Source organism: Coturnix japonica, chromosome 3 (genome assembly GCF_054131305.1).
Source record: "Coturnix japonica strain WE chromosome 3, WE-NBRP24, whole genome shotgun sequence".
NCBI classification, from domain to species: domain Eukaryota; kingdom Metazoa; phylum Chordata; class Aves; order Galliformes; family Phasianidae; genus Coturnix; species Coturnix japonica.
Window position 1 is genome coordinate 29,664,230 of NC_140665.1, and position 19,058 is coordinate 29,683,287.

Here is a 19,058-nt window from a genome sequence, read left to right on the forward strand (position 1 = left end):
GCTGAGAGTATAATGGCTATTGAAATTCACATATTCACAGGTATTTCCAGGTGGCACTGCAAAGAGGGGACTGTAGAGAAGGCTTTGGACCATAAATGCTGCAACCATGCTAAGTAACACCAAGAGCAAAAACCCTGTCCCTGGTAAGTGGCACTGACCTGTTCCTGCCATTTGAAGATCCTCTCTGACTTCAGATTATGGATCCTCAGTGAAAAAGGACTCTCTTCAGCTTGGAAAGTTCCTGGCAGAGGCATTCTGCAGAGAAGTGAATGCATGTCCCTGACGTGCAACAAGCTGCCACAAGGTGTCTGCTATGCTGCCAGGTTCTCCAAGGCAGCTCAAAGGCTCACCTCTGCCTGGTGAGCCAGTGGAGGGAGTTCAGGGGCACAAAGGTAAGATGGAGTTTTTGGTTTCTCTAAAAGCCTTTGGTTTTGCTTATGATTTGTTTTGCAGAGCTCACTGAACAAGGATGGGGCTTCATGGGTATGCTGTGGCTTAGCATAGCTACAGAGACATGTTGCGTGATTGCCCTCAGCACATGGTCTACAACGTGTTGTGTCATCCAAGGTGTGTATCAGAGAGTGTATCAGGGCAGCACAAGGGTGGATAAGGCAATAATGACTTCTGCTTTCCTTGCTTTAGCTCTGGAAGGTGAGAGGCTCGAAAACAGCTGCATCAGGTTTGCATGAGGACAAGGGTGTTACTAATTCTCAGACACAATCTGTGATGGAAATTGTGAAGCATTCTGCAGGTGAATTCAGTTCTCCCAATTTCCAGACTTGTAAGGTCAGTATTACTGTTCCTGTATCATAACTGGGGAAATGGACAGGGTCACATAGCAGATCAAGGACAGACCTGGGAAAATAATGCAGCTACCTTTTCTTCAAGTCTCCTGGTCTAACCCATTTGCGTTTTCTTCACTATTTTCTGATTAAGACACATATCAGTTCTTTTTTTCATGTCAATATATTGTACAGTGTCTACACCCACAGGCCCTGAACAACTTCCCAAGCATTTGAAGTGCTATCTTTCCAGAACTCCTGTGAAGGAAATACTAGAAAGTCTCTTTAACACTTGAGGAACAGCAGTGCAAAGGGTTAAGATGTGCACCATTGCCTTTGGTTTGAAGAAATCCAAGATTACAGAGAAAGCTGAACTAGAATAAATAATGATAGCATAAGTTCTGTGAGAAAGCACTGTTATAACTTGATCTTGGATATTTAGATGCAGAAACCTTAATACATCCTCTGCCAGGGAAGGAAGACAAAGTACGCACCCAGCTTTCATGTTTGCACCTCTCTGGAGAATAGAATTTGCACACAGTTGTTAGATCTCAGTTATATCCACACATTTCTCTCCAGCTGCTGCTGTTACTCAGCAGAAAGGTGGGATGTTTCTTTTCATCTCTTATGTGCTTTTCATTAACTGATCCCCAAGGAAAAGAGGAATTAAAAACCATATCTGGAGGCTCCCAAGGATACATCCTGGACGGGGCTGATCCTCCCCTCCCATCATGTGGGTTTCCATCATCAAAGTGCAGGGACACTTCAGAGAAAAGGCAAATAACTCTAACTTGTGTGATGGGTTTGTGATATAGTTACCCCATCAGAAAAATTTGCTTTCTGGATGGCACGGTTAGCTCGGTGCTCTAATAGTAGGGGGTGTAGGTTATGACCGAGAAGCATCAGCAGAGATGTATGGGGGCGGCACCTGAGTACCAATGTGACCTGAAGGTCAGAAGTGAGGGCTGCTAACAGATTTTGTTTTGTGTCAGATTTAGATCCAAATACCTTTATAAAAGAAGCATGTCCTTCCTGCACTGGAGTCACCTGTACTCAGGGTAACTTCATTATGTCAGAAAAGCCAAAGTTTCTTCCAGAATTGCTAAAACTCAGCATCAAAAAATTAAGGTTAAAAGCAACTCCACGGCCATGTCTATTCCTCTCTCTAGGTAAATGTTTACTTTCTTTGTTTCTGTGTCGGTGGCACTGACCAAGTCAATGCTGAGCTGCAGCAGGACGAAACGAGTTATTGCTGGAGCCCCTAGGGTCATACAGAGCACACGGACATAATGCAAGAAGCACATAACTTATTTTTACTGCGGGGAGAATACAGAAACAATCCCCAGGTCTACGAATAGAAGCTGCCAGTCCCATAACCATTAAGGCCACCAGGCTGTCTTATTAAGGTCAGATGCAGTGTGTCGTGTTGAACGCAATTATTCCACCGCTTATAATTTCAGTACATTTGATTCTGAATATGAAATGAGACAATTTTCTTCCCGGGGATAAGAGAAATGCATGCCTTTGCAGAGCAGGAGACACAATCACTCTTAGATGGACCAGCTTTATTTCTTCTTGATGAGGCACGGACTCCCCAGGGAATGAGTCTGAAACAGTATCTTTGGCAGAAAGGGGAAAATAGAAAGAAAAAAGTTTTTCCTCTGCTCCTGGGGCTATTGTGCTTGGATGGCGACCTGTTGCTAAGTGGCCCCATGGGAATGATTCCCAAGACGATCATAGTTCTGTGGCCGAAGATTTCAATCTCTTGAGACCTCTTTCATCCTTCATTCAAATCCTGAGATTGACCCTGTATGCTATTAGTTGCCCTCAGCTGCCATTCTTCCTGTTTTAAGAGCAGGGCTGACAGGAACATTAAAAAAAGGAAGTCGTCAGATCTGGCAAATTTTGTCATTAGGTAAGTGCAAAATACTCATTTCATTTATTTATTTGTTTGTTTCCTCTTTTTGAAGTGAATGGGACTGGATTCTTTGTTTTCTTGCACTTTACGCTGAAATGGATGGTTGTGCCAAATGCTTCAAACGTGCTGCCAAATCCAGAGAGCAGCATTTTTATATCTTCTTTGTTTAGGCCTGAATGCCTGTGCAAGGTGCAAAGTAAGACTAGCTCGAATACTACAATAGTCCCAGTCAGAGAATGTTATTAGCAAATGGTAAAACAGAGCAGCATATTTCCTTGGCTCTTCTGCCTCTTGTCTGAAAACAGGATCACTGAATCTGGGCATAATCCTCACCCTATAAAGCTGGCACAAAATCTGAATGCTAAGTACCAAACAGCACTACCTGCTGTCTTGCTCACTTGCAAACTGGAAATAAAATTATTTTTTTAAGAGCTGGGCCCATATGGGAATTATAGCATTGCCAGTTTGTTCCCTCAATAGCTTTCATGTGTCCTGTGATCACCTGTAATTGCAGCACTAAATGGACAGCAAATGATGCACTTACCATTAATATATATATATATATATATTATATATATATATATAACCCTCTATAACCAATTCACTTCATACCCAAAAGGGAACTAAAGGTTTTGGTTATTCTCTAGTCCCACTAGATTTTTCTCCTGATTGGCGGATAGCCCTGCAAAATGTTCTGGGTGATGGCAGTGCTGACAACAGCGTTCCCACCCTTAGGAACTGCGCTCATGGTGAGCACTCTTCGTTACAGCAGCACAGGGGCTGGGCTCAGGCTATATAGAAGAACCTCTGGAATGAGTGTACTTCCTCCTTCTACAAGTGAGGTGATCTCCCTCTGGTGTCCTCGGAGGGACAAGTACACACTGCCTGCCAGTACAAGTTTAAAGGTCCTGAAATCACATTTTCTTGAATCATTTAGTGTCCTATATCATCATGCTTAGGAAAATGAGTGTGATCTAAGTGAGCCCTTAGGAAGAAAGACTTCACCTTCACAAAGGCACAGCTGGTGCTAACAGCCCCCAGAGCCCTATTGGATGAGCCCTGGCCAGCTGTGGTTAATTATCCTACATAGTTCTGGTGGTGGCTATTAGGGATGTTAACTCATTCTTCTTTCAGCTCCTCCTAGCAGAGGTAGCCAGAAGGCAGTTCTTTAGGAAGGTAAAATAAAGGGAGATTTCTGCCCTCATCTCTTCTTTCAGTGAGTAGAAATAAACTCTAGCAGAGCAGTTATCCTCTGTTCATCCTTGAAAAAGAGAAGTTTTCCTATTAAGAGCCTGAATCTGACATCTTCTTCTTTGTCTGCTAGCATCAGAATGAAAGACTGTGGGGTTTAGCTGTAAGTTTGTGAATTAACATTTTAGAGCCTTTGTTTGTTTGTTTGATTGATTGTTTTTTGTTTTTGTTTTCCTTATCCAATGTGGAGGAAGGTCCTAACTTTGCATTGAGAAATAATGAAGTTGGAGGGAGGCAGCCTGAGGATGAGTTTGAGAGTTTAGAGAAACAGTCTCAGCTCAGGATGCTGGGCTGGGATCCTGTGATTACTGTAAAAATGCAGTGTTGAATTACCACTAAACACATTAATAAGTAGTGAGCGGGTTCACTGAGATCATCAGTATCTTCTTGAGGAGCTTGCTGTGCTTGGATAAGCCTGTATCCTCCCTGGTAAACAGCTGGCATTTTATTTTGATCACAGGGAGGCTGAGTTTGAAACAGTACTGACTTGGTATGTGTGAGAGTGTTATTAAAATGTCTCTCAAATTGGGTTTTGCTTTTCTGTTTAAAAATCCCATGTAAATGATGCACAAAGGATTTGAAGTGGGGGGGAATAATCAGAGATAATAATAAACTATTAATAGGAACTAGTCAAGTTTCTCTCAGAGGGATTAAGACTCAGTCACATCTCATTTAGGAGTGCAGTATTAAGCCATCCTTCAGAATGACAAGGTTTATATTTTTGCTGAGTTGTTTCCAAATGAGGAAGGAAATCTCAATTAATTCAAATTTTTGCCTGTTGTCAGTCGTGCTTCCATGTGTTAGCTCTCATATTGAGAGTCCAGCCTGATGTCTGATGTATCCAGCTGCAGCAGCAACGGATTTAGGTTTATCAGTGACAAGGAGCAGTTAAGCAATAAGTACCAAAATTAGGTGTCCAGCACTGGAAGCATTGCCTAATGAATGGACACTAATAGGAGGGGAATACATCCCCCCATTCACCAGGAGTCCCTAATGTCGCCATAGATAAGGAATTTGAAATGGTTAATTGCTTGATTAATTAATGGTTGGTTGCTTAATTGAAATGGTTAATTCTGAGAAAAAAACAGAAGTTTTTCATTCATGTTGGCTGCTAGAAACAAAATTGCAGTTGTACATGGAAAAAACCAGCTCAGCATCCTTCCAGCCACCTCTGTGCACAGCAGCTATCAAACTCAGTGTCTGTATCTCAAAAAATGTTGCTCCTATTCCTTCTTTTGTGACTCTGCCCCTTGGCAGATCTCATCGTTAGAAGCTCTTTGTTTCCCGATACCTCATTTTACACATCCTCTGTAGGTTTTTCATACTTTAGTTTTACAGCCCATCTAAGCAGCTGAGTCAGGGAGCTCATCCGTAAAGCTTCTAGAACATATGGCACGCATGAGTCCTCATTGGGTCACAACTGGATTCATCAACATATTTGGCTTAGCACAACAATCATATATTACATTTAGGTACATTTTATACTGTCCCTTTTCAACTTTGCTATAAATAATCTTCAAGTATATGCAGGCAGTTATTTTGGTCCCCTTCGGTATCAGTTAAAAAAACCTCAACATCAGCAGGGTTGTGGCCACTTGCTGAAGTATCTCTATTGATGTAATTATCCCAGATAGCATATCATCCAGAGATATATTGCTTTAGGTGGAGAGGATCTGATCATCCTTCTCTTGTACAAGAGAAATGAACTCAATGAAGTAAACTCAAGGTAGTCGTATTACTATGATTCCAGTCATTACTGCAGGAGCAAAATCAACAACTTAAGGGATTCCCTTAATCAACTTGCTGTCAACTTTTGTAATTTTAAATCAGTTTACTGGAATTGTCTTTGCTCTAGAATGTCTCTTTGGGGTATCAAAAACATCTATCTGAAATGCCTCCCATTTCAAGAGGCATCACTCACTGTAAGCTCAAACATCTGCTTTCCTCCCAAGTGTGCTCTTCATTTTGATTTCCCTAGTTCTTAGCTGTGATGTTTGAGAGCTCTTCCTCAGTACAGGACTTGGTTGTTATTGTTCTTCCCATGTTCTCCTGAGGGAAGCTGAAAGCAACAGTTCCCAGGAGCACGTGTGAGGAAATCTTGGTGAGAAGAATTTCCTTGGATATACTTTACTAACAATTTTTACTGGTGTGTGAATATTCTAAAGAGCATGAATTCTGAATTTGTAATAGAATTAGACTTTGAAAGCCTGCATTCACAGTTAACAAGGGGCAGGAATTAGGAGTAGACAAGAATATTAAGGTCTTTAGAAATCTAAATGAAGCCTGCACAATTTCAGCTACAGAACTCTTGCAACAGTTTGTGAATGAACTACAAGTTATTTGAATTAATTAATAAGGTTTCTGGGTACAATTTCAGATGGTGAACTCATTGAAGTAAAATCTCAAATCAGTGAACACACACTTCATAAGAATAAACAGACTAAGAGATAAGCCTAATTCAGGAAGTTATGTACATTAAATATCTGCTACTCCCCTAAGATTTGCCCGTATACCTTTTTTTTCCCCCTTATTCCATGCACTCACATACACACACACACACCCTTCACTCACTCTGGACAATTCAAGTCTTCTGGCATCTTCTCATTAGCCATAATTACCATTGCAATTGTCATTTTGCTGGTCAAGTTCCTCCTCCCTCATCTTTTCTAATTTTGCATTGTGCACTACTCTGTGATTTCTCTCTGTCTTGTGGAATTAATTTTAAATGAAGAGACTTACGTGCTTCAGTCTTTAGATGGCACCAAAACTGAATGCACTAATTAGGGAGGCTTTATGATTTCTATTATTTGCCAGTCTCAAATAGGCTTATTGTTTTGGGGATTGCGGAAGTTCATGTGCTCTGATTTTCTATCAGTTCTACATACGTGCTGTCTGCAGTGCTAAATCTTATGTTAATTAAAGAGCATCATCTAAATAGCAACAATTGCACTAGCAGCTTGGAAGTGCACTGTATGTCGGGAAAAATTGTACTGAACTGAACTACAAAAGGCAACAACATATAATCAGACTCTTAAAATATAACATTAAATGGTGAGCTTGTCTGATGTTGGTAGAGATCCTTTCAATTCCTTCCTATTCAAGCGTATGAAGCAGTGAAATATTTTCTTTTCATCTCAAGGCATTATTATCTTTAAAGAGTTTGTGCACTGACTTCAAGCTGTCTAGGTGATATTGACTGAAACAAAGCAATGCATACAATTGCATTTCTAAAGAACCAGTGCAAAATGATATGAAATTAAAATAGATGGAGACATTAAGTGCTCCCCAAGGGCAATAACACTGGTACTTAATGGTCAGAGATGTACAAGAGACAAAACTAAGAGTTATTTACTACATAAATCCTAACAGACAGGCTTCTTGTAACTGGAGTTGTGGTGGAAGAGGGTTTGAAATTGCTGCTTTCTTTCACTGCTAATGCTGAGGTGGTCATAGCTCCCCAAAATGTATCGCTTCCCCTCAATCCTTCCCATATCCCAGTGTCTTTTGCTAAACTATTTGTTCCTTTAACTGCAGTTGTTAAAGCACGGTCAGAAGACAAGAGCCTCAGAAAGCTGAAAGATTTTAAAAAGAAAAAATTCTCTTCAGGTTCATTTTTCTTGAGCTGAAATTGAATTGCTTGCATTACCGTTTATTTATTTATACTGCATTTCTGAGCAGAGCACTTTTGTGTCTAATGATCAAGTGACCTAGAAGATTTGAATTTTAAAAAGCGAGAGCTTTACTGCTGAAACCTGGACTCCTTGGGCTTGGTTGACGCTGGGATTAGTAAGACAAAAGAAAACGCCTGTGTGTGCAAGGGTGCTGTTCTGTCTAATCACTCTGGCTCAAGGCGTTGTTTCACTTAGTTCAAAAGTGTGAATCATATTCATTTTTTAAAAATATGAAGCAACATTCATTGCAAATCCAAGCAGTATAGTTGGTCTAAACCAACAGCTAAAGTTTAATTTCATTAGAGAAGCAACAAGCTCTTTGTTATCTCAGGTGTTACTGTGTTGACAAATAAAAGATGCATACTGCAGATTCTTAGAGAAATTCCAGTTTTCCCCAGGTATTTAGAAGTCCACTAGAGCCTGGGCCCTCCATCTTTACCTTCCTCAGAGAGTGCCTGATGTTCTTTGCCTGGAAGCTGACTGCCTCCTTGGTTGTACTGTAGCCCTGAAACTCCCAGTAAAATCCTGACAAGATAATGTGGGAGATGCTGGGAAATCTTAAGGTGCTTCCCATTGGTAAAGTGAGTGTGTGTGATGCTAAAAGAGTAACAGAAAATTTGATAGCATCAGGGATATGGGAATAAAGGAATTCCCAAATCCTCTTGGCTTTGAGGGGCAATGCAGACAGTCCCCAGTGAGGGATACTCTGGGAAGTGTCAGACTCACAGTGTAAGTTTTGTTACAGATCTTTTTCTCCCAGTACTGCTCACCAAATGCTGGTACATAATTCCCTGGAGCTGTCATCCTGGGCATTCTGCAGTTGAACAGGGGCCTGAAATAACACATTACTGGCTCCTTTGTCAGCCCTGGTTTTCTTGGGTAAATGCTGAGCTCCAAGCAGGTACTGACAACACCCATCCTGCTTTCAGTGTTTTGCCTTGCTGGAACATGTGTACAGAGAAGCCAGGGCATCTCTATCTGTGGAGGCTTTCAGAGCTCCTATGGATGAGGCCTTGAATGATATAATCTACTTCTGAAGCTGACTTTGACCTCGTGTGTGGATTAGATTGGCTTTTGAAATCCCTCCAACCTGATTTTTTCTAAATCTTGGAACTTCTTTTCTGTCTTGATTATTTTGACTCATTGGCTCCTTTTATTTCTTCTCTGAATGATCTAAAAAAAAAAAAAAAAAAAGCATCTCCTCAAATATATTTTTTAAGTATAAGGAAGATAATAAGATCCACAGAATAACACAGATGACCCAAGTGGAAATTTTAGTAGTACCATTACATCAGAGAAGGGCTTTAATTAGTATACCTGAAGTAAAGATAATCAATTCTGCCTGTATCTGTTACAGACACATGAGAGGGATACTAAGCAGATAGAGACCATCATTTGTTAAAGTAAAAGGTGTCTTCTTTAACCTTGCAGAGATCTCTACTCCAATACTTTGCTTCATTTTTTGAGCAGTTTAGCAGGGCAGTAACTGTGGAACAACTAAGGAAGAAAAGTGCTTTTTTTTTCTAGGATGGAAGAAGAAAGAATTCATAGAAGGAGAATCTGAGAAAGCAAGAAACTATAATACTAAATATGTGATGTTTTAATATTTACGTTGCTGGTGAGTTCATTCTCAGGAACTGTACAGATTTACCTTAGCCAGTAATGAAGAACTTCACTCCTAGGGAATTCAACTAGGATCAGTGGCACTGAGCTTTGCTCTCACACATAAGGGGACAGAAGATTGAGGAGTTTGGGATGCAAATTTACTTCTCACCTGGAAGATGTTTCTTTTCCAAGGATACTATCACAGAGGGTGCATTGAGTGACTTGGGATCTTCACTGCCTCAGAGTAAGTTTCCTCCTGATAGGTGGTTTCTCTGTGAAGGTCTCCAGCCTACATACTGCACAACCAGCATGGCGGCCTACCACCAGGATGAGAATTCAGTAGAGAATGGCTTCACCTGTCCTCACTGTCACCAGCCTTCTTGGGAACAGCCTCCTTCCAACAGACTTGAAAAAGAGCCTTTGGCCCAACTTAGTGCGCCCATGTTCACAGATGCTTGTTGCAGGAGGGAGCAGCCTGAAGTGTGAGCAGTAATTGCTGTGTCTGGTTTGAAAATACAAAACTGGAGCTAATACAAAAAAAGTGACCTTGGATTGTCAGACATTTATGAATCTCTGCTTTCTAAATACTCCTTAATTTTGGATCTCTTTGAGTATGAAAGAAATCTCAAAGAGGCTGAGAGAAATGTGAAGGAAGAGAGGAGAAAATGAAAGAGAAAAGCAATCACTGTAATAGAGATGGGAGCCAATTTTCTTAAATGTCTAAGGGTCTTATGAAATCAGCTCTCTTGTAGGTTGAAGACACTTGGGATGATTCTCATAATTTACTCAATTTACCAAGCAAAAAAAAAAAAATACAACACATTCTAAAAAGCTTGGCACTCATTTTACTGCAGGCAAAACAGCCCTTATTTACAAGGTCTCTTGCTAGACTATGTATGTCCTTTTCAGGGCGGTGGATCCCTGGGGAATTCCCCCTCACATACATTCCTTCTCAGCAGGCAGAGAGCAGCTAATATGCAAGAATGCCTGGAAGGAGTAGCTCGTCACTGTGTTTGAGTGACAGCACGTAGACCAGTCAGTTTCCAGTAGAAAGACTGTCTGCTGGTATTTCAGCTCTCTGATTGGGATTCTGCTTCCCCTCCAGTCTGGCCTCTTCTTGTCTGTTTGTTTTGCTATCGTTTGTACGGAGATCATCAGATGCAAGTACATTTGACATATGGAGATAACAGTCAGGAAAGGAAACAACATATGGCAGACAATTCATATCCATCAAGATCTGTCATAAAACCATTTTTAGCAATAGAAAAAGAAGGGTGGAAAAAGATAGCAAGTTTGAATTTAAAATAACCATGATACTCTAACAAGCAGGAGGGCCTAGGGCTTGCTTTGCTAGATGACACCCCTGGTTCACTGAAGCCAGAAGCAGTTGACACTCAGTGCTTCAACAGTAGGCTAAAATCTTCTGCAGTGCATTGGCCAATTACTTCTTGACCATCGTGGCTGATTAATGACTTGTTTCAAAGCCCTGATAGAAGCTCAATGTGTTGACTGTTTAGCCTATTGAAGTTACTCTGGAGTACTCCTGAGGTAATCCAGGTGTTTATTCTGGAGCTGCAGGGGCAAGGGAGAAAGGCGATGTGGCACCTGTGCTAAAGGGTGAGTAGTGCTGGAGAACCCATCACGGTCCAGCTGTCCTCATGTATCTCTTTTGTCTTGTGACATCGTCACATAAGGGATTAGGTAGATGGGATGATCTAAGTCCTTTCCAGCAGGGCAAAATCACAGAATCACCAAGGTTGGAAAAGACCTACAAGATCATCCAGTCCAGCCATCCACCTGTCACCAATAGTTCTCACTTAAACATTGCTAACATTGTCTGCTAGAAGGGCAGCTCGCATTTGTATGAAGCATGAGATCAGGCTGTAGTCAAATGATGTGCAAGGGTGTTTAAATATGTAGCACTAGGCATCAAGAATACTCCCAGGATTAGTGACCTGTGGTAAGGTGTGGATGTATCCTAGAAATATGCCACTCAATTTCTTTAGTAAAAAATGTTGATACTTTAATTTGGCTGAATTGAAATGAAAGCCCTTTTTGGCTGGAGAAGTGTTTTGATATGCTCTGTCTGCTTGAAACACGGCTGTATTTGGATTAATGGATTCTCATGTATCGAAAAGTTTTAAAGGAATGATGTCGCTTCCAGAGTAAAAAAAAATACTATGTATGCCACTAATATATATCACATTTAATAGTAATAAATGGCATCTCTTCAGTAGGCCACAACCATTTTTCACCAGGGGAACATCGTCTTTTACCAAAGAAAGTGGCCTTTTACTTTTGTTTGGTTTCTTTTTTATGAGCCTTTGGAAGAGTTCTTTTGGATCAAGAGGCTCTTTTAAGAATAAGTAAACCTCTGCAAGGGAACGTTTACTTTGCCCAGGCTTTAGAGGTCTCACAGGCTCAGTCATGGTATCTCCAATTTGCCAAGAGGAAAGAGCAACCTAAAGCTCCTTCTCATAAAAGCAGAATCTGAAAAATAGAAGAAAAATAGCCATAATATAGTGAAAGACTTTCAGAGAGGTTCCTCTCTCAGTCCTTTTTCCTGATGATTTTTCACATAATTTTCAGTGTGACCAACTCCTGTTCTTCTATGTGAATTGCCTTCCCATCTGATATTTACTCTGCTCCAGGTGAAGAACAATTGAGCTGTGACAATGGGGTTTGGTGGTATGACATCTCTGGAAGTGCAGTGATGGCTAATTTTGTTGGAGGAAGAAATGAAAGCTCTCTGGGATGGAAAAGGCCTGTCAGATGATTCAGGACATCTGTCTAAGAATGGAATTTTTCAACCTTATCCATGGGTTAAATGTGCTTTACTGAGCAGAGTTACAAGAGAGAGAAGCTAGGCCAAGTGCATCTTCCGTTCCTGTCTGGGGAGGATGAAGCCATTGCCTGGTCTAATAGGGTGTCAAAGCCCAGCCCTATCTAGAGCCTTGTCACAGAGTCAGAACAGGGAGGTTTTATTGTTGCTGGGCATGGCAATTCTTTACAGGTGCCAACTGGAAGGGTTTAAAATGCAAAATGGCATTTCAATGTTTAAGAATAGCAAGTAATTTGATGGCTATAATAGAAAACCTTCCAGTACTTTAGCAATGTGTTCCAAAGCTGCATAACACTGCTGATAAAATTGCCTTTGGATTCCTTGTCTAATATTCCAGCCTTTCTCTCCCTCAGCAAAACACAATAGCTTGCACTAAGCCTCCCTGGGCGGGCAGCTAACAGCACATTTACTAGACACTTCAAACATTTGATCATATTTCTCCTGAGTGTATTTAATATCTGTTAATGTCAGCAGCCCCAGCCTGATCGAAATACCTGCATTGCTGGGAAAAAATGTTTAATATAAAAGATGACACGGGTAAGCAATCACTTACTGATGTCTTTTGGAAATGGATAGGTGACTACCTAACCCCCCCCACCTCACTCCCCTCCCCGCTCTGTTACCACCCTGCTGCTGTGTGCTTCTCTGAATGCATTAGAGTGGCTATTCTGAGTATGCAGGAGATGCCAGGAATAGTTTCATGTTTCCTGCCTCATCAAACCAAATTCAATCTGTAAAAAATTAATACACCCAGAAGGAACAGTTAAAAGCATCTCCAATCAATTAATGTTAAAATGGGAGCTAGGAGGCTGATTTGTTAAAGGAAACCCAATCCAGCTCAGTGCTTGAGAGGCTGCTGGGGCAAGAGTACAGTCAGCTAGTCAAGTCATAATGTTTCCAAGGGGGAAAGCAAATAAGGTTTAGGCAAAGGCTATTAATGCATCATTCCAACTGTTCAGTCTTGGGGACCCTAAAAAGACGCACTGTTTTGAGCCAGGCAAGAAGCGTCAGCAGAGAGTCTTTCCATAGGGGAATGGATGGCACATGCCCAGCTCTTTGCACTGGACATCTGTGTCTTCTCTCTTCTCCCAGAAGGAACTGCAAAGGGAAATACAAAGATACAGCCAACATCCTTGAGATCTGAATACTTATAGAAGCTTTGTGTGAGTTGAGGTGAAAAGTGGGTATGCCATCCCTTTGGCCTATGGACACAAGTACTGGAAGTCAAAAAAGGTGAAAGAGCGTGTTGGGATTTTTTGCTGTTGTTTTCCCTGATTTCTGAGCCTCTTTTACATTCAACATTCTCTCCACTATGACAAGGGCTGGGCTTTAAATTAGTTTGTAATGGAAGCAAAGACTCATAGCATCTCTTGACTGCAGAGCTTGGTGCTTTAAGCTGCAGTTTGAAAGGCGTATAGGGAAAGTTGTAAGAACCAGCAGTAAAAGGTTCTCATAGTGAAATTAAACAGAAATCCCGCATAATTTTCAAAGAGGAGGATTAAATCTGTAACTCTCTGCTGTCTCCTACCTGAAATGCCAGTCCTTATAAAAGTGATAACTGAATTCCAGTTTGGTTTTGTTGTGTTTGGTTTTTTTATCTCTAATGCTGTCAGATTGTTTCCAAAGTGTAGAAAAATGCCAAATTATGTCTGAATTCAAATGAAACATTCAAGTATTTTTTCTTGCTATGTGGCCTCTTAGAGGAAAAAAAAAAAAAAGTTGTTGTTTTTTTTTTGTAAAGTTAGGTATACAACCAGCTGAAGCCTATTATTATTTTGCCTCTGATTAATGTAGGTCACACTTTTCTTCCTTGCAGCTATTAAGTATTTAGGGCCATTTATACTTTAATCCCTTGTCTTTTTCTTGTTTCTTTGTTGCTGTGTTACATCCTCACAGTCAGACAGCATTGAGATAAGTGGTAGAAAAATGGGAAGAGGGAGTTAACACAGTAATCCAGCTTTGAAATAATAAAAAGAAATTGTCCTGAGGTAAGTGCTTGAATCCAGAGAGCTTACTGAAGGCAGAAGGGAGGGAAAAAATAAGTGTGATAGGAGAAACTGAGGCGTAAAGAGAATAGAGACACTCTGTGACAGGACCTGAGTCAATATCAGGGTGCTGTATTTGAATTCTGTTCTTGTGAGAAAGGTTTAATGGAACTGCATTTCCCTGAGTGTTGACCAGATGAGCCTGAGCTAGGAGTAAAGGGGGTCTACTGAAAGCTATGGTAGTGTTGCTTGGGTGTAGGTAAGTAGTTCAGCTGGTGCTGAAGTTGTGCTGTCTGTTGGGCAACTGCACTCAGAAGGAGCTTCCATGTTGCCCTTTGTCCTTCTGAACAGGATCCCTGTATCTGAGAAACGCATCCAATCCATTCACAAATCTTTGCCTGTGAGTTCTTTGAAGGAAATGATATCATCCAGGCTCACTTTTCCTGCAGAAGGGTGGACATGATGAACTTCGGAGCTCTCTTCCAACCTGGGCTGTTCTGTGATTCTGTGAAACTTGCAGGCACTAGCACCAGCTCTGATTGCAGAGAGGAAGAATCTGTCTGGTAATTGAATTTAAACTATCGCCCTTCCTATGTTCTTTTTTATTTTAGGTAGAAGGAAACAGCAGCCTTCCCTCCAGTTAAATCAGAGGGAACCGTAGCTGGAGAGAGCTTGGATAAAACCAATTGAGATATTTTTATGTTCCCTATAAGAAGTTTATAGAGAAATACAATTATTGCTCTCCTCTGTCAATAACTGGGCATGCTGACTCCATAGTGCCCTAGGTTATGCTTCTGGTTCTTTGCTGTTCAAAAGCCAAAATCAATTTCCCCATGAAATTTTGAAAACAAAAATACAAATTTAAGGAGACTTCTTGGACCTCGTGTTTTCTTCGCCACAACAGTTTTAAACTGGATTTTGCTGAACAGGAAGCATCTTTATTTCCTTTATCTGGGTCTGGGCAAGAGGAATGATGTTGCTGCAGCCAGGATATGGGAGACGGCATGACTCAGCTGTGTCCTACACTGAGATACAATAAAACACAGCATGGTGCAGCTTTAATTTTAATTCAAAATAACTATTTCCGTCGCCTACAGAATTCCTCTAATACACTTATCTGGGAGAACACAAAGATTAAAGAAATCCCGCTAATTCCTTTATCTTTCAGATACAGGGCTGAAAACAAAGGCATCCAAACCTTGAGCTAAATAGAAGAGGAAGAAGCCAAAATCTGTGCCAGAGGTTTGACTGCTGGGTTTACTCATGGCTTCAGGTAAGCTTCTTTCCCCAGATTGTTTAGCATTTCAGAGGCCCTCTGCGCTCCTCAAGGAGAGCTGTGGATTACAGGCATAAAACCTCTGCATAGCTCGCAGCCCAGGCAGAGGGAGAACAAACAAGTTAATCCAGGGTGCCTTCCAGTTCGGCATCCTGCCTCTGACCCTGGCCAGCTCCACCTGCTTCAGAGGGAGATGTAAGAACCTCACAGCAGGCAGATGCAGGGTAATCAATCCTTTCAGCCTTGTTCTCAAGCCCCATTAGATCTCATCCTGATCCCTAAATAGTTCAAGCTTGGATTAAGCCTTGCAGTATGGTATTTAATACACTCTGAAAACTGTTGTTATCATTAACTCCCATGACTCTGGAAACTAATGTTATTCCCACACAAATACATTTTCATTTTGAATCTTTCTGTGTCCTTGGTCTGCTACAGTAATGAGTACATAGGTTTAAATACCTGTCTGCAGAAAGTATTTAATGTTCCTTTATATCTGTGGTAATTTCCTTGTGATTATTCTTCACTGTGTGTCCCTATTACAAACCTTTTGAAGAAAGGAGTAGGAATAAACAATATGCTCTAAAGATGACACATTTCTTCATCACAGTGTGGGGAAAAAACACATCTCAGGGATATGTTCTTTCAGCAGCCTAAGCATCACGTTGGTATCTTAAAAACAGAGAGAGACTTTGCTCTACTCCCAGCCCTAACCCTAACCCACACCTTAATCCAGGCTGCAGACCACAGCTGGCTTTTGTCCCAGCTTTTCTAGTCATAGCTAGGATGAGCAAGCTCTCACAGCAGAGCTATTTTTGCAGTCTGTTCCTTGGCAGCCTCTTTCCAGCACCCATCCAACTGGAGCAGTAGTTCTCACCTCTCTCCCAACACCTAACCCCTGTTTGTTAGCACAGCCTTCCCAAAGACCCTCAAGCATTTTGGACATGCTGCTTTTTTCCAAGAGTGCCTTCTTAGTATCTTCCTTTAACATTTATTTATTTATTTATATATTGCTTGTCATAACCCTATTTATTTTGTGCAGTAACTCAAAGGAACATTTTAGGAGCACTTTAGAGCCTATGAAGAGATGTTGTGTGTGTCAGTTCAGTTTGGTCTTCAGTGCTTACATAGAATGGCTCAAACATTTCCTTTTTTATTTCTAACTCAGTTTGGTTCCCTACAATCATTTGTACACATAGTATATGTGAATATATCTACGGTGATGTCCTGGACTATTTCATAGTGTTACCTACATTATATCTCTGTATCGCCTGCTGTACAGCATCCTCTCCATTGTCCCATCTGTTCACCATTCCTTCTCCTTGTTCTATGTCTTTTCTTCTCCTCCTACTTACAAAATTGCAACCTATCTCTTTCCTCCTATAGCCTCTTCTCTCCTTCTTGGTGCTCTGGGCTGGGACAGGGGCTAAGGAGTACCCAAGATAGGGCCTGTGTGTGTATGTGTGAAAGGCAGAGGAGGACTTCCCAGTATGAACCTGCACTATGAGCTATGGGGAAGAGGGAGGTGGGCCGGAGAGGTGTTGTCCTGCTGTGGGGGCACTATGGCGGCACTCTGCACCAGAGGCACTGCATCCTGCAATGGAGATGAGCTGTACAACAGTTTAGGAGCACTGATTGTGAGATGCCTCTCACAAGTATAGGAGGAGCATGCTGCAGGGCTGAGGCCAAGGCAGATACATCACAATGCACAGCCTTTTGATAGCATATGAAATTCCCATCTCTCATCCAGTGTTTCAGCACTGCTGTTTTGCACTGGCCAGTCATCTCTTTGTCTAAGATCCTCCTGAACTCACCCATCTCCAAAATTGTCTGGTGCTGTTTTTGTTACTTCAGCTTGATCTCTTTTGAGACTGTTCACGAACACAAATAAATTAAACAGTGCGGGATCCAGGGTGGAGCTTTGAGGCTTATGGTGTTTTCTAAGGTGAAAATCAGGCTGTTTAATTGCACATTTCTTTGGACTTTCCTCATTTCTAAAGTCTCATCCAAAATATATTTTACCCCTTCCCTAGTGATGTCTTAATCTCTCTAGTTTCTCTGTGCCATGTTTGCTCAAAAGCATTTTATCAGTCTGAACGAGTCATGACTTTCCTATTAACACTGCAAATTCTGAGAGATCGGTGAAACAGTTTTGCTTTCTGTAGGCATCATGCTAAACTCTATTTTCTTCCTGTTCTTAATGTTATTTTCAGGAAAGAATGGCTAATATATTCTGACCAGAGGTAGCTCTGCAGACTCCAAAAACCTATTCCTATTACAGTGCTGATCACGCCATCCCTTAGCACTACCAGGCTTTTAAATGAGATCGGTAGTAATTGAAAGAACATGAGAAAGGGCAGATTTCAAGAGCTTAGGGGCTGATTTGCCAAACAGATCAGTACTCGTACCTGGAAGTAGAGTCTCACAGACCTGTTTGGAAATCTGACCCAGGGCTGTGCGGTGACACCTCTTAACAAGCTGGTGAGTCTTCATGGCACAGTGTGGCTTTATGCAGATAACTCTCAGCTCCTGGAGATCCGATAGATCTTTCAGAGCCCAGCAAATTAGCTCTGCTGCAGAGCAAGGCCGCTTCACCACTATTCTCCTTGCAGTCTGGGGGATAGCTGGAAAAGAATTAACTGCATGATCTTTGCCCTGTTCATGGTTTCATGGAGCAGATAACTTTATGCATTATGTCTATTGCTTCCACCTGGAAGCTCATAGAAAAATGCTTTTGGGGTTGTACAGGCTCACCCCCAATATCAGACAATGAGAAGCCATGGATTAAACCCCCAGATGGGTAGCTTCACTTGTCAGCCAAGGGAGATGCTGAGTGCCCCAGGCACTCATCAAAATTACTCCTGCCTCTCACAGCTTCTGTCACCTTCAGGAATGTTAGATCTCTCACATCAGGCCATTAATCCTGCTTCTCCCAGTGGAGTGTGGCTTGTCTGGTGGGATGTGTTTCATTGCAACTGGTTCATCGTGCTGTCATTACTGACCAAGCAGACTTTGGCTGCACATGCGGGATCTTGCTACTGCCTAACTCTATTGATCTGTTATTGAGTTCAGCACCAACCACTGGTGTAGCTCTAAACTCAGCCTTTGCAGGCAGCTGGGAAGAAAGTCAGACTCAAAAAGGAAATGGACGCTCCACCTCATCAAAGAATAACAGAATATTCCAAGTTGGAAGGATCCCATGAGTATCACTGAGTCCAACTTTGGGCTCCACAGAACTCTGCCCAAAAGTGGTGACCTCGCCTATTCAATGGGAAGAATTCCTGCAGGAGAAAAAAACAAACCAAAACAATCCCACCAAACCCTCACCTGGAAAATGCTGTTCCATATAGCCCCAGCAGTCTTTTCCTGCTTCTAAAAGGAGTCGTGTGGCTGTTACAGAGGCGTGCCTGAAAATAGTGTTATTAGGAGGACCAGGGTTTGTTCAGGAGGCTGTGGGATGCAGCCATTCCTTGGGCACTACAGATATATTTACAGTATTAAAAGGTCAAACAATCCCTTCATTCCCTGTTTGCTTCAGAGAGTTTTGTTGAACATTCTCATTATTCATTGTGGTATTTCTTTGGTTTAAGAGGATTTCTCTGCACAACCATAGTTATTAGAATGCGGTGTGTGTGCAGTGAATGTGTTATTACTATAACAAGCTTCTCCCTATAGTAGGTATTTATTCCAAGTGTGAGGCTTTTAGTTCAGTTGTCTGTGTGGAAGCACAG

The 19,058-nt window shown here is 41.5% G+C and overlaps 1 long non-coding RNA gene across 1 annotated transcript in view; it reads left to right on the plus strand.

The window, feature by feature from the left end:
• Positions 1–657: 657 nt before the first annotated feature.
• Positions 658–19,058, plus strand: part of LOC107311227 (uncharacterized) — a 30,633-nt gene continuing 12,232 nt past the window's right edge. The window contains exons 1-2 of the long non-coding RNA XR_014943889.1: positions 658–786; positions 15,223–15,327. This is a non-coding gene — a long non-coding RNA (uncharacterized LOC107311227). The remainder of the gene's footprint in view (positions 787–15,222; positions 15,328–19,058) is intronic.